This window comes from Lycorma delicatula, chromosome 10, assembly GCF_047948215.1.
Source record: "Lycorma delicatula isolate Av1 chromosome 10, ASM4794821v1, whole genome shotgun sequence".
In the NCBI taxonomy this organism is placed as follows: domain Eukaryota; kingdom Metazoa; phylum Arthropoda; class Insecta; order Hemiptera; family Fulgoridae; genus Lycorma; species Lycorma delicatula.
Window position 1 is genome coordinate 117767986 of NC_134464.1, and position 14340 is coordinate 117782325.

Genomic DNA, 14340 nt, shown 5'->3' on the forward strand with positions numbered 1-14340 from the left:
TTTTTGACGATTTTTTCTTCAATATGATTTTATTCAAAAATAAATTTGATAAAATAAAAAAATAAAGGCGTATTTTTTCAGAACAAAACATTTTAATTAAGTTTTTCAAATAACAAAAAGTATGAAAAGAAAAAATGTTTCTCATAATTGTAATAACCTAACGTTTTTTTTTTATTTACAGTCGCATCAACAATTAAAATGCTGATATCCGTGGTGGAGTGGTAGCGACTCAGCCTTTCATCCGGATGTCCTGAGTTCGAATCCCAGTCAGACATGGCATTTTTTCATACGCTACAAATTTCCATTATCATAGGGCGAAATGACTAACACAGTAGATGCCCTTCATCTCAAAAAAAAAAGAAGTCATTGGCGAGACTGGGGTGTAACAAAAATTGCAAAAGATTGCTAAGTGACCCGGTAAACGTGTAGTCTTAAAATGACTCAGGCCTACCGTACCTCCCCCTCGGGGTTGTCTAGTGATGAACTCATCATCGCAAATCAACTGATTTCGAAGACGAGTTCTAAAGTTCAAATCCTAGTAAAGGCAGCTACTTTTAAACGGATTTGAATACTATATCGTGGACACCGGTGTTCTTTGGTGGTTGGGTTTCAATTAACCACACCACCTCAGAGACGGTCGACCTGAAATAAAGTTACTAGTAAACAAGTTTCTAGTAAATTCAAGTTACTAGTAAACATATAACTATATGAACAGCTGATTTATATTAGGTATTAATATTTGTGGTTTATTATTGCCCCGTGAGACGTAAACAAAGTTTTGTGAAACGAGTTTTTGTTATGCGTTACAAAAATGAGTGATACTAATTATAAGCAACGTTCTCCAATCAAGTTTTAAGTTAAACTCTAGTTTTAACTTAAGTTTTAAGTTTCTCTAGTTTCTCTAGTTTTAAGTTTTAAGTTAGAATGACTCTAAAAATTACCAAAATTGAAAAGGGCATACGGAGATGACACTCTGTCACGAGCCCTGTGTCAAGTTTTTAGGTGGTTTAAAGCATTTTCAGATAGCTGGCAATCAGTTGCGGATGATCCATGCTCTGGAAGATCGTAATGCCAAAAAGTGATGACAGTGCTGTGCAAATCAGATACTTGATATGGTACGACCGGTGATTAACTGTCAGAATGATTGTGGAACAATTGAATTTGAACCATACCATAGTCTGTCAGATTTTGACAAACAAATTGGACATGAAAAAAGTTTGTGCAAAATTGGTCCCAAAAAACCTCACTGAACAACAGGGTGGAAGTGTACCACGATTTTCTAGGGTGAATTGAAACTGATGAATTTTCTAAAAAAATGTATTACTGGTGATGAATCTTGGATATTTGAGTATGACCCAGAAACAAAATGCCATAGCAAGGAGTGGCACACTTCAAACTCATCATGTCCCAAAAAAGCAGAAATGAACAGTTCAAAAATCAAAACCATGATAATTTGTTTCTTTGATAGTAATGGCATTGTCCATAAGGAATTTTTTGTCTACAGGACAGATTGTAAATCAAAATGTTTACCAAGAAATTCTTGAAAGACTGCAGAAAAGAGTTGCTTGCATGAGATCAGTCATCAAAAACAACTGATGTTGCATCATGACAATTCACCTTGTCACACTGCCATCTCAATTAATGAGTTTTTGGCAAAAAAAAAAACATTGCTGTAGTTCCTTAACCACCTTATTCACCTGACTTGAGTCCCTGCAACTTTTTCCTGCTCCTGACTTTAAAAAACATCTCAAATAACACCATTTTGGATCAGTAGCAAACATAAAAAAAAACGTAACCGACCATCTGAAGGATATTCCGGTTTCTGAGTTCCAACAATGCTATGAAGAGTGGGAAAACTTATTGAAACATTGCTTGGCTTTCCAAGAGAACTATTTCAAACATGATAAGAGTCCATGTATAATTGGATGGTAAGTAAAAAGTTTTTCTGAACTTGTCTCATTACTTTATTTACAGACCTCATATATCTACCGATCTGACAGCCAAAATACATCAGAAAAATACTGAAAGACATTTCCTGAAGTGATCCAAAGATAGTGATCACAAATGTCCTAGACTAAATTACAGTTATATATTTCACAAGGTTTTCTAACAGTGACGAGTTGAAATATGACAAAATAGGATTTTTCTTGGTAAATAATTAGATTTTCTTTATTTATTCTCAATTGATTTTCCTTTCAACATGAATATTTATATTACGAGTATTATATTTGGATAGTTAATAAGAAGTATTATGCGAATAGCCTGTTCTTTAACTCTACTGTTGCTTGTGTGAAGTGTTCTAAAATGGCTTTAAAAAAAAAGAAGTTTGTAACCATAACAGACTATGTAAAATCCAAATTAATGGGTATCTATAAATCTATACTGTTATATAAGAGAAAGAGGGTTTTTGTTTGTTTGGGAAAAACAAAAAAAACTGTATATATATATATATATATATATATATACAACGAAGAGGGTGTTTACGGATGAAGAAATACTGGGCAGCTCGAAAGAGTAAAATAACACGCTTTTCTCAGAAAAGATCCAACTAAAATTGACTTAAGTGGTCCCATGTTGGCCGTAAAAGCATAATAATAATAATAATATATATATATATATATATATACAGTTTTTTTTCACACAGAGAGCAGTGGAGATTTGCCAGTTGAAGCACAACTTTAATGAATTGAATTAATGAACTGTGAACTGTGCGTTTCTATCACTGTATGAGCTGGGTTTGAACTGAATGATTCAAATCAATCGAATTATATTTTTATGCAAATAATAGAATTAAATTTACATTAAATAAATTTAAATAATTTCTGTTTAACAATAATGGGCTTCCTGTGGGAACTGCGTGTGAGGCTAAAGTGATTAGGTATGCAAGCACCTCATGAGAGGCTAGACCAATCTTCACCATCAACTGGTAATAAACAGAATGCCCCTGGTGCACTGTTTTGGGAGGTGCAATGGGGTGCTATTATATTATCTTTCCACACAATTTTATGATTTTCAAAATTCAAACTGGGTATTCTCACAACCATGAAGATAACGTACACTGCAGGGTCCAGGGGATGGAGCTCTCTGGGTAGATGGGAATGGTGACCGAAGCAAGCTTTGCGGCCATAGCGTAGGCCTCACAGCCCCAGGAAGCCCGAGGAGCCCCTGAGTTGGCTCCGGGATTTGTCTGGGCTGATCTAAGCCTCAAGGGTCCAGGTTCTGACTAAACGGCTAGCTACTTTATACTTTACATACTCATATAATTAAATATAAACTGTTTTTTCTATTAATATGGACTTATTTTAAATTCTCTGGTTTTCTTTTTCAGTTGGATCGACTTATTTTTCCTCAAATTATAACTTCAAAAACCTTTTTACTATTCAGATATTATCGATTAAAATTATGTTTATTAACAGAAATAATGGAAGAAGTAAAAGTAATATCGCTTATCAGTATTTTTCACACCTGATTTAGTTGAATGAGTGTCAACTGCAGACCACAGTTATTTCAACCGGAACTTGTCATTCGTACATTTTAAAAATCTATTTACTAAAAAATGTCTCTAAACAAAACAACCTAGGAAAATGACTCTGAATTTCCTAGTTAACATCCTAGGAAAATGGACTGCAAAATTATGCAGTCTGACAATTTTGTGCTCATTTTCTCTTCCCTCACTATTGTGAATTTAAAATAATTATTATTTTTATTTTTAGTAAAACAAGTGCAAAATCTTAAGACTACATAATTTTACAAACCACTTAAACAATTTTACCTGATACAGAAATTGTTTAAGTGAATCTAAACAAATGAAAATGAAAATGTTTGTCGATTAATCTGAACAAATAAGTTTCAATTCTGTTCATAATAAGAGGCTTAATTTTAATTTAATAAAACAAAATTCAGCAAAACAAATATCTATGGGATTATTAATGATAAGAAGTTGAAAGGCTGCCATTTTGGATTTTCATAATTAATTATTTAGTAGAAGGTTTTATTACCAAATTTTATTAAATTATTACAGTCATTCTTAAAATATAAAAATTTATTGAAAATAATAAAAGAAATGGTAGAAAGAGGGAAAATTAAGTGATTCGGATTGTTTTTCTGCATGAAATTTTTTTTTAATTTTGATGTCCTGAATCAGTCCCTTAAATTTTTCAGACATTTCCCACAACACTCTAAAATAAATAAAATAAAAGAATAACTTTTATACATGTAATAAAAGTAAGACAAATTTATGAAGTTGCTAAATATATCAAGTATATACAAAATACCAATTTAGAAGATAGAAATGCAAATAAATTAAGAACAACTTTTTGTACACCTCAAACAATGATAAACATAATTCAGAGTTTATTAACTAAAGCATTATTATTATTATTATGCTTTTACGGCCAACATGGGACCACTTAAGTCAATTTTAGTTGGATCTTTTCTGAGAAAAGCGTGTTATTTTACTCTTTCGAGCTGCCCAGTATTTCTTCATCCGTTCAGATCTTGCTTTCTTTTCTTCATCCGTAAAAACCCTCTTTGTTGTATTTTGTCGTTTGTCTGTCTTTTGTTTAAATCTAATGCTTTTATCTTTTAGCTTTGTAATTTTTCCAGTTTTATTCTGTAGGTCAGTCAGGGAAATTCCCAATTCTTTCATATCTTCTCTAATTTCTTTGATCAACTAAAGCATTAATTACAACCATTTTGGTTTTATTACTTTTGTAAAAGAAAATCTTACAATTTTGTTGAAAATAAATTGATGGAAAGATATTTAAAATGGCCAGTAATTTGTTAAAAATGGAAACTGAAGCATAATAAGACATTATCATTATTCACTTTTAATGATAATGATGATTATATTGTTTGTAATATATATGCACAAATGTTTCATAATTAAGACTTTTAAAATTGTTATTTTATCATATCCTAAAATACTAATAGGAATATGATGAATTATTTAAAAAAATAGTTTAATAGAATATAATTAATTAACTACGGTTTAGTGCAAATATTGTATTTTTCTTGCTCTTGACAACATAAGTGCTACATAATGTTTAATAATAAATATTATATTATAGTAAGACTGTTTGCTGTCATATTTTTGTTTTTTGTTTTTTTTTGTAGTTGTTCTAGGACTAAGTAATAAGCATTGTAACATTGGTTGTATAATGGTGATTTGCAATAATATGCTTCTGAAATAGTTAATTTTATTAGCTGATGTAAATAATTAAAATTAAAGAAAATATAAGGCATCCTTAACTAAAATAAAATTAAAAGTTCAATAACATTATTTAGAATGGATAAAAAAAGTTAGATAATTAATTATATATTGTGACTCTGACGTTTAATTGGCTTAAAATAAATAGTTTACTTTATTTTTTAAATAGGCTCACAGTTATACATTTAATGCTGTAAAATGATAAACACAATTAGGTTAATAAATATGTGAAATTTTACAGACTATAATAAACTGGTTAACTTATAAACAGCTTGTTTGGGATATTAAGTACTGAAAGATAAGATTTGATTCAAAAGATAAAAATAAATAATCTAAATGAATCAAATATAATAAATATGATTTTAAAACATAGCTTTATCAATGTAACTGAAGAAGTTAACCATATTTCTTCATGAAATCAGAAAAAGCTAAGTAAAAATACTTTATAACTAAATGTTTGTGAAAAGGCTCTTAATACAAGTATTTATTTACTTTTCTTTTATTATTTTATTGAAGGAAATAAATAAAGGCCAAAGAGCAAATGAATTCAGTGTGAATATGAAAAATTCCATAAAAAACAATAAAACACTAATCATCGGTTTGGTTAAGGTTACCAAGGTTACCAATTTATTATCTTTTTCTTCGTCTTACAAGAAATATAATGAAGATAAGAGATCGTGGAGAAAACTGAATAATGAATTAAGAAGAGCAACACAAAAAACAAAGAAGAAATGGCTTTATGAGACCACTCACATGAAGAAAATTAAGAAAAAACAGAATGGTATGAACTAATGTACAAAAAGGTAAAAACAATAACATGGGATAAGTGGAGAAAAGGTACAGACACTAAAGACAACACTCTTAATAAATATATATACACAAAAACAGAACAATGTCCACAATGAATACACATTCAAATCCGACATGCTGTTTGACCACATTCTAAAGAGATGCTTAATATAAAAAAATTGCCAATAATAAAATAATAAAAATTGCCAATTGAATCCAGGATGAAACAATGGCAGTACCAATGGTCATTGAACATGACCACAGGAACAATTAAAAATAAGTCAAAATTATAAATCTCATCAAATTCTGTTCAAAAGTTTATGTTTTTAAGAAAAAAGGTTATCACTGTTAACTTTGATACATTAACAAGATATATAAAACTAAATAATATTTTCTGCAACTTTAACATTATATTCCTTTTAATTTTTTAATGTATGTTTTATAAAAGTGAAAAAAATGTTAGTAAAATATTTGATACTGAACAACAAAGGTAATTTACCTTTCTAAAATAAATAGCTACTTAATCACCAAATGGAAACACAGGTAAAAGATTTTCTTATTAACAAAAACATAACTTTTACAAAACAAAAAACAGAAGTTCAATAAAATACTCATATTTAAAAGAAATAATAATTTGCAATTATATCATTTAAATAGAAAAAAAATAGTCTTCTAATTTAAAAATCATTTAAAAAAAAACAAAAATTAGTCTTCAAAAGAATCAGCAACCCCCTCTTCAACTTTATTGGTACTTAAAAGCACGCATTATTATTTTGTATTTTTATAAAGTAATCTATATATATAAATTTTATACAGTTTAAACTTAAATTACAAGAATAAAAACATATTTGGCTAGGCTAAAAATGGTAATTTTTAAAGCTTTATAAGTGTGTAAATGTCAAAACGTTTAGTTTTTAAATTTTCACAATTCTGCTAATAAATTAACGTTCACGTAATTAACATTAACCTACGTGCAAATAACATTATTTAATAGTGTATTATTTTTCATAATATAAAATATTATTATCAGAAGTACTTACATAGTTTATATGTAGAATGTAGTCTTCCTAAACTGTTGATTCATATAGAACATTACTTAAAACAGCGAATACGCTAGAGAATTTTATTAATTTTAACTACGGCTCTCTGTATGTATAATGTAATTTATTGAATATGACAACGTTAATCATTAATAACACTGATACTAGATTAATAACTTATCAAAAACTTGTACGTATTAGATAAGTTAAAATATAAGTTTTATATTTGGTTATTACACCGATAATGGAACCAATTAATAAACATATATAAATTTTCTTCAATGTAACAGTACATATTTTGACACATGCAGTTGCTTTGACAGATTGCAGCAAGAACCAACTTGTATGGGACGAAATCAGAATTTGATCACACATCAGCTTCCAATATACGCTTTTAATGTAAAGATTACTTTACTACTACGTCACTAACATTACGTCACTACTACCAACAAAGTTACCGTACTACTTACATGTTTCTTCAACTCTATCATTGTTTAAAGATATCTTTTTATATTATTAATGTTGAATCTCAATTTTTGAGTTAATAGTTTTTTACATTCTATACTTTTAAACTACTTTCTATATATTTATTTAAATAGAAATTTTTTAAATTTAATTAATAATCTTTTACAAAAAAATAAGAATTTCTAATTGATAATTAGATTTGTTTTGCTTTAATCCTTATTATTTTCAATCAAAATTGCTCTATCTTAAATAAATTTCAAAGATTTTCTGAAAAAATAAATTATGACTTCAAAAATGTAATCAGGTATACTTAACTATGTTACTTTCTAAGTTGTTAATTGCCACCTGAATGGTTTTAACTAAGTTTAATGATTTTATATTCCAGGTATTCTTTATAACCGTATTTGAAAATATATTAAGTTTCAAATCGTAATTAAATATGCCTCTAAGCACCTCAGTATACCTACGCGGCTGCGCCGGGGCCGGTTTCTGAACTACGTTTACTTCCTTAAGCTTTGAGGCAATATTTTTGAAACCCTTCACGAGAGCTGTGAAAGCTGCTCGGAGGAATTCTAGACGAGGCAATAAGCTCCCCTTGGTAGCTGCACTGGTACTCTTAGGGTTTGCTAAATAGGAAAACAACCCTTCTATTCCGTCAAAACATCATGATGGGCCAACGGGGCAGAGCTGCCAGACCTGCCCCCGGCTTGTGAAAACTCTTCAACGATTGGGTTCATACCCTCCCGGGTGGTCACCCCTACATCCATTTTCGAACCAACATTATCTGAACCAGTGTTCGAGGAGGGCGAAGGAGAAGGCGAGTCAATATATGTGGCTGCATTGTCTGAAAGTGTGGGAGTTCCTGGATGCAGTTGCTTTGTCAACCGGCATCCGTAGTTTACTTTACCGCATTGCCGTGGGAAGCTAACCCTGAGTATAGCTGACCACCAGCCAATTATTATGGCTCCAAGCGCTATAAAATGGTGGACTAGACGCCAAGCTGTTCGAGGTTCAGCTGCCGTGTGTGGCACAGACATTCGGTCTTATGCTTTAGGGCGACCGAATGGAGTGGTAGCGGGAGAAATGCCAAGCAAACCAATATATACTTTTATTTTACATCAATATATTTTCTATAAACTTGTGTGTGTGTGTATATATATATAGAAAGCTGAGGAATGTGCAACAATATGGTTAAATTAGAACGTGCCACGATTCTATCGGGCAAAAAGATTTAAGGAAAAAATATTTTTGGAAAATACGTGAGTTAAAAATATTAACATATGCACATAAATGCAATAAAAAATAAACTAAATATGAAGAACTACATATGCTTGCGCAGATATTACTTTCAAAGTATACGGTACTTGTTTTGATGGAAATATTTATTATTTTCGTTAAAATAGGACGAAATTAAAAAAAAAAATTTTAACAGTAATTCTTCCATAGAAAGCTTAGGATCACTGAAGGGGAACATTGTACTACACACACACACACACACACACACACACACACACACACACACACACACACACACACACACACACACACACACACACAAACACACACACACACACACACACGCAGAGAGAGAGAGAGAGAGAGAGAGAGAGAGAGAGAGAGAGAGAGAGAGAGAGAGAGAGAGAGAGTGTGTGAGAGATTTTATTAACCCCCTCTTTGAAACTGTTGAGTGCGTTATTACAGCCGAAAACCGACTTTATTCCGTTTGTTATTTACACACAATAAATAAACTATCTGACATAGTAGTTATTAAATCTGTGTCTGTTCAAATATTTCATTTTAACTATTGCAATGTCAAATTTTAAAATATGTACGTTACGATAGATTAATAAATCACAGTGTTGATTCTGTGATTAAAAAAATAAACCGTTTGAAAATAAAAACATGACTCAATATTTTTACATCCTCTTCATTTCATAATTAAAGAGAAAATAAAAATTAGATATTAATATCATATCAATCAAATTAATTAATTATTAAAGACGAACAGATTATGAATATTTGTTTTAGTAATGAGGCGTGAAGACAATAACTGTTAATTGCCGCGCTGTCTGGCCTACGTCTCTTTGTTATGTAATGTTGTGTAACCCTTCCTCACTCCATCCTAGTATAATATTTGTTTTAGTAATGGGGCGTGAAGACGATAACCGTTAATTGCCGCGCTGTCTGGCCAGCGTCTCTTTGTTATGTAATGTTGTGTAACCCTTCCACACTCCATCCTAGTATAAACGTTCAACGTTCAAGGTTAGACAGGCTACCACGTTAATACATCCCAGAATTGAGTTTGCTATTTTATAAAATAATTAAATAAAGTCAACAATATCAGATAAAACGTTCAACTTTTCGCTTTACGTTCGCTTTTTCACCATCTGATTATTTTTATTTATTTATTTTTGAATTTGTTATCTTTATATGCAAATTAAAAATGAGGATATTAAAAAAAAATTCGCTAATTCAAAGAGTGGAACCCAATACATTTAGTTTTTTTAATCTGGTTAAACTGTATATTTGTGAGCTGATGTCTTAAGTTGAGAATCGAACCCGAAACCTTCAACGTTTCAATCGGTTCTTTCCAACATATTAGTCAAACTTGTTTACAGATGATACTTAAATAAATAAAATTGAACTGTGAAGAACAAATCGATTCCGTATCTAATATTCACATGAATATAAGCAATCTGAGACAGAAGCATTACGCAAGTAATTATTTGTAGAGTCAATCCCGGGGCTTTAAGATCATGAATAGTGTTCTTTAAAGACGATACTCGGATAAGCATATTATACTGTGAACTGTCTCCAAGCTGAGAAAAAATCCGGACAAAATCGTTTGAGTAACCTTTTTTTAATAGCCAATATTCAAACAAGCATTAAACATATAAGCTAGTGTCCAAGCAGAGAATAGAACCCAAAACCTTCAGTACATCATTTGTTTTTTATGTTACGAAGGCGACAAAATAGATTATAAAAATGAAAATGACACCCAACAAAATCTAATTACATGTCGCTTAATAGAATCTCTGGATTAAAGTGTTTTATTCATCGATAACCAAGTATTATTTAAAAACAAAGAATTATATTTTAAAAGATCTAAATAAAATTAAATTAGGGTTTACGTGTATACTAAAGTTCATTTATAAGTAGATTCGTGTACGTGTATGCACGCACGTACACACACATACATTTGATTTGAATATTGAATGTTGCTGAACTGTAAAATATGGAAGTCGGTTAGATATGATAACTTTGAACTTTAGAAATAATATTAATCATTACCTCCTTACGTACCATTCATGATTTTTGTAATCTATGTCATAAAAGATGCCCTATTTTTTAAATTCCTGATTAGATATTTAAAAAATAATAGTGATACTAAACAAAAATTATTTATGCGCTTGCAGGTCTGTATTGACATGTACGAAATGAGTTTGATTACATACATAACAGTTTATTAGATATAATTAATTAAGTAAAAATGTCATTATAACGCTGGCTGTTTTAGTAATAGGTGCATTTATAAAAGATATTTTAATATTTTATGTAATTATAAGTTCGTCAAGTCTGATAAATAATAACAATATAGTAAAACTAATTTAATATTAGACAACCTATGCTGGATAGTGAGTAGTTAAAAAAAAAAAAAAAAAAAAAAAAAAAAAATGGAATAATTTTTTCATTACTTTAATGTTTAAAAGTACTCGTTAAAAGATGTCTGTTGTTGGCGGTCGCGCCGTGGTGGGGAGAAGACAGGCAGTGTAAACAAGATGGTGAGTTGTTAAAAAAAAAAATTAGATGGAATAATTTTTTCATTACTTAAATGTTTATAAGTACTAGTTAGAAGATGTCTGTTGTTGGCGGTCGCGCCGTAGTGGGGGGAAGACAGGCTACAGGCAAACATAATGCGTGCAAACAGAGAAATAACTAATCAAGCCAGTAACTCTAGTACTGGACTGGCGGGAAATTGTCGGTAGATAGATTGATTACTAATAAGCATTCAGTTAGTGCCTCGAGTTAATATTCACTCTTTTTAACGTAACCTAATCCAGTTGTTAACGTCATCCAGTTTATATCTTTTGTATGAGACGTCTGTTATTATTGACAAAGGTGAGTTTTATTTTTTTAATTAATATTATTACGGAATATTATAACATCTTTGAAACAATAATTCCCATTTGTTTTATTTGTTATATTCAAATTATTTATTAGATTAAAAATGTTAAAACTCAGTTTACAATCATTTATTTTTACAAAATAAATTAATAATTATTTACTGTGTTTATCTGTTGACAATGTATCCAAATAGTTCTAAATAGTTGAGAACCAGAATCGCAAAAATAAACAAAAAATGAAATGAGTTATATGCTTGGTTATATAGGTTATTTGGCCATTAATTAACTAGGGAAATAAAATTTATTGTATATAAATTTACTGATGTAAGCCAAGTGTATTTCATGTGTTAGAAAGAGGTTTTCAACATGAAATTTATCATATCCCATTTTAGATATATTAATTTTTAAGTCGGATCAGTAAATAAAATCATCAGTAACTATATTGAAGGTTGATTCGTTATTAGGAGGGATTATATCGGAATCAAACACGGGGCCTTCTGTTTTACAGGCAAACATGCTTATGCCATCGAATGGATAAAAAATTAACAATCTTTAATGATAGCAATTTTATCACAAATTACATGAATAATTTTTAAAGAAAAGTGGTGTATTTAAATTACAAAATAATTTGTTGAGAAACAATGTTCACTTTTCGCAATCATTACTTCTGAACTGTATGATAAACGATAAAATTATTGTTACAGATAATTTTATTTTTTTTATGTTTTCTATTCATTCGTTTAAATGAAAGAATGTATGTTATTTGTGCTGAAAAGAGTAGTAACATTCCTAAATAATAACTTTATTCACCTCTGTAAAATTAACAGAACTAGGTTTTTTTTGCTGCACAATACGAGTTTACAAGAGCCTCATTTTACTTCCCGATAACTTTTTTAAGAAATTACAAAACTATTTAATAGGCTCTTATTACCTATTCATTCAAAATAAAATTAAATGATCTTACTTTACAGAACCAATATTAATCAGTTAATGAACTTTTAATGATTAATTATTAAAAAAAAACTTGAATATTCTGCATCTTCAATTAATATGTACAAATGTTATATAGTCAAATGATTTTCATTAACGCTTTCTAAATTGTATATATTTTATAAACATAATAACTTCACATATTTTTAAAGGTAATTATGCCATTTTTTGTTGTATAAAATCAGTGATTATTTTACTAACTGTATTATACATTTTTTTTTTTTTTAATAAATATAAGTAAAATTATAATATACTGATTCGTTAATATAATTAAAAAAATAAATAAAAAAATTTTACCGTAAAAATTAAAAATTTTTTTTTCATCTTACCGGTTATAGTTTGGAAGGTTTATTCTATATAAATGTGTTATAAGTAGAAAACGCAACGCAGTAAATTACTTTATGCCGATTTTGGCAGGCAAGGGGCAAAGGCGGAAGGAAAATTCAGGTTAATTGGCAACAATGCACCTGTCAATTAAGATTCTCCGTATATTATGAGAGGGGGAGAGTGCAGAGACTCTCCTCCCTCGTTTGACTCTCGTTCTCTTAGTTGTGTCGAAATTCATCAAACTGCGTATGTCAAAATGTGTGTTACGTTGATGAAAAATTTTATTTCTTTATAATATTAGCTGCTTCCATTATATTCAGAGCGATGTAGAAAAAATAAACAAATCTTACATAATAATAATATTAGCTTACATTTTCTTTCTGATAATTTATTAATCTATTAAAAGTGTTGTTAACGAATAACGTTGTCATACAGTAAATAATGCTTTATTTCTTTTCTGTAGTGTTTTAAAAATCGTATCAAATTTTGATTATTTGTATTTATCGTGTTAGATGTATATTAGATGTATTTTACGTGAAGCTAGAAAACCGTTTAGAAAATAATTCTACGTGTAAACTAGGTAAGTTCTTTCAAATAATAATATTTTGTAATAAGAAAAATGGTACACAAATAATGTGATTATTGGTTAACTTATGGGAATTTAATGAACTAATTTGCGCATTTTGTTTTGGCAAAAATAATTATTTTTAGATTAGTCAAATATATTTTTATTCTTGTTATTTTAATTAAAATTAAGTACAGATTACTTTATAAAAATATGTAACTAAAATAATTTGCTTTCAAGTAAGTCCCGATACACTAGTACACTAGAGTTTGCTGAATATTTTGTATACTAAACGTTTTATTTACGTATTTCTATTTAAAAGTTAATTATTTCGGGTATCAATATTCTAATAAAGTTCTGTTTTTTTTTTTTTTTAGATTTCTGTTAATAACAAAACCTTTTGCCAAAAACAAAACACACACACACACACACTCACTCACACAAACAAACAAACAAAAACACACCCACAGTGAGACAGACAGAGAGATTTATTTTTTATTAATACTATCAAAAAGTAATGTGTGAAGTTTATTCTGTGTTTGTTCAGATTTTAAGTTATACTTCGTTCTTATATAGTAATGAGCTATTTTAACATAGTACAAAACATTTGACCGTGTCTCATTTTCATTTTTATAATATATTGTTATCGTAACACTATTAGCAGAGACAGTACAGCAAATGACTGATGTACTGAAGGTCTCCGGTTTGATTCTCATGTTAGACACCACCACCGACAATTGTTAAGCCAGGTTTCATACATTAAAAAAAAATTAACAGGTCTTGAATTCAATTCTTGACTTACAACGTTCTTTTCAATAATTCCAATCGAAA

The 14340-nt window shown here is 29.4% G+C and overlaps 1 protein-coding gene and 1 long non-coding RNA gene across 2 annotated transcripts in view; one reads left to right on the forward strand and one right to left on the reverse strand.

Moving 5' to 3' along the window:
* The window catches only part of LOC142331316 (fatty acyl-CoA reductase wat-like), a 150933-nt gene extending 143521 nt beyond the window's left edge, over positions 1-7412 (reverse strand). The window contains exon 1 of the mRNA XM_075377135.1: positions 7039-7412. The gene's annotated coding sequence lies outside the window, so the exon portion shown is untranslated. The remainder of the gene's footprint in view (positions 1-7038) is intronic.
* Positions 7413-11360: 3948 nt separating this feature from the next.
* The window catches only part of LOC142331526 (uncharacterized), a 37476-nt gene continuing 34496 nt past the window's right edge, over positions 11361-14340 (forward strand). The window contains exon 1 of the long non-coding RNA XR_012758022.1: positions 11361-11622. This is a non-coding gene — a long non-coding RNA (uncharacterized LOC142331526). The remainder of the gene's footprint in view (positions 11623-14340) is intronic.